The sequence below is a fragment of the Apium graveolens genome, chromosome 4, assembly GCF_009905375.1.
Source record: "Apium graveolens cultivar Ventura chromosome 4, ASM990537v1, whole genome shotgun sequence".
Classification (NCBI taxonomy): domain Eukaryota; kingdom Viridiplantae; phylum Streptophyta; class Magnoliopsida; order Apiales; family Apiaceae; genus Apium; species Apium graveolens.
Genome location: NC_133650.1, coordinates 146,159,041 through 146,161,354, shown reverse-complemented (window position 1 = coordinate 146,161,354; position 2,314 = coordinate 146,159,041). Strand labels below are relative to the sequence as shown.

At 39.9% G+C, this 2,314-nt stretch overlaps 1 non-coding gene across 1 annotated transcript; it reads right to left on the bottom strand.

Moving 5' to 3' along the window:
• Positions 1-1,943: 1,943 nt before the first annotated feature.
• Positions 1,944-2,050, bottom strand: LOC141722325 (small nucleolar RNA R71). Its single transcript, XR_012575345.1, has one exon. It is a non-coding gene; the product is annotated as a small nucleolar RNA R71 (small nucleolar RNA).
• Between the last annotated feature and the right edge of the window lie 264 nt (positions 2,051-2,314).

Sequence of the window (2,314 nt, the reverse complement as noted above, 5' to 3'; positions counted from 1 at the left end):
AGGAATCATCAAGAATAAGCCTTGGCATGTGTTCACCATTGCGAGAGGGAAGAAACGGGCAGATTACGGCGAAAAAACGGAGCGAAATCAGAATTTTTCCAGTAGAGGTCTGAGCGCCCGCTCAGCATTGCTGAGCGGCCGCGCAGGGTCGGGAAAAAACAATTATTTTAAGACTTCTACTTCTGTTTGGTTTCCACTTCTATGTAATCTGAGTTTTATGGGACTATTATATAAGTAGATTTGAGACGTTTTCACAAGTGTGGATTGAAGAAGATTGTGTTTTTACGCAAGGAGCGAAGGAGATAAGGAAGAAGACCGATTAGCACACCGCAACAAAGAGGAAGCATATTTTCTTGTGATTCTTGTTTCGTTGTAACGTTGGATGCTAGTTTTCTTGCTTTGAACTTATTTACTCTTGTGACGTACTCTGTTTTAATATAATTAGTTTTAGTTATTATTTTCTTGTGTTTGTTTATCATGATTTCATATGAACCCATGATGATGATAAGTGTTATTATGGGCTAATCGTGATCATGGGGTTGCAACGGATTTATTATGGAATTCTTTAGTTAATTGTTTAATACTTTAGTGTGTGATGATTGCATGATATCTAGTATTGGTTGTGCGTATTCGTCTTATGTGCGTCGCGAACATATAAGATAGGGTGTTAATCTCTTGTGAAGCGACGGTGGATCTTGAGATTTAGAACTTGCCATGCTAGCATAGGTTCATGTACGTTGTGCATGATTAGTGGGTAACTCTAACAGTTTTATTTGCCCTATGTAATCAAAAAGAATAACTTGTGCTTAAATCGTTGTGTTGTCAATTTCTGTAGACATATGGGAACTCAACATAATTGATGACTATTCAACTTCTATCTTAATTGTGGATGCTTGGTAGAATGGTATTAGTACAATGAAAGTTGGCTTTTATCAGTTTCGTGTTATTCGATTAATATCATCACTGTCACATGCTAAAGGTAATAACAATGGCTATAGAAGGAAGTAATAATGAAGTTGTGATCTCATGAGTGTTTTATTATTGATAAATTGAAGTGTTAGTTAAGTGATTAATTAAGTAGTTAATTATAGTTAATATTTAATCAACAATTTTAAGTGTTAGTATCTTAACATTGAGAAGTAATCATACATTGGTGAGTGAGTTTAATTAGACAATAATTTAGTCTGAGTCTCTGAGGGAACGAACTAGAAAGTATTCTATATTACTTGCGAACGCGTATACTTGCGTGAATATTAGTGCGTGTTTTCGCCCTAACAAGTTTTTGGCGCCGCTGCCGGGGACTCGGTGTATTTGTTTAGTTTATGTACTTACCATCATTGGTCATTAGGACTCAGTGATTAGGACGTAGTAGTTACTTATTTTTTCCGGTTGTGTTTCAGGTACTTTAGCAAGCGTTTATGCAAACTCGTTCTCGTGCTCGCAAGAGGACTTTAGATACAGCTGAGGAGACAGACGAAGTTCTTGATATTTCGGAGAAGTTAGATTTTGAGGATTCGGATTCAGGAACTGAGCAGAAAGAACCAGTAAATATGGGAGATCGTATTGTTCAAGCTGATCCAGCTCTTATGGATTTTTCTCGGCCTAAAATTGATGACATTCAGTCAAGCATCCTTCATCCGGCTATTCAAGCTAACACCTTTGAAATCAAGCCGGGCACTATTCAGATGGTGCAGAATTCTGTTTCTTTTGGAGGAGCGGCAACTGAAGACCCCAACATGCACATAAGGAATTTTGTCGAGATCTGCAGCACTTTTAAGTATAATGGCGTGACTGATGAGGCTATCAAGTTGAGGCTTTTCCCATTCTCACTGAGGGACAAGGCTAAAGACTGGTTACATTCTGAACCAGCTGGGTCCATCACTACGTGGCAAGATCTTGCGCAAAAGTTTCTGGTGAAGTTTTATCCGATAGCAAAGACTGCTGCTATGAGGAGTGCTCTTACTCAGTTTGCGCAGCAACCTACAGAATCTATGTGCGAGGCTTGGGAACGCTACAAGGAAATGTTGAGAAAATGTCCACATCATGGAATGCCAGATTGGATGGTGATCACTGGTTTCTATAATGGTTTGGGGGCCCAATCTCGGCCCATGCTCGATGCAGCAGCTGGAGGCGCCTTATGGGCTAAAAGCTATACTGAGGCGTATAATCTTATAGAGACGATGGCTGCAAATGAGCATCAAAACCCAACTCAGAGGATGACGTCAGGCAAGGTAGCAGGTATTCTGGAAGTTGATGCAGCCACCGCTATTGCAGCCCAGCTCCAAGCGCTATCAATGAAGGTTGATTCTCTGGC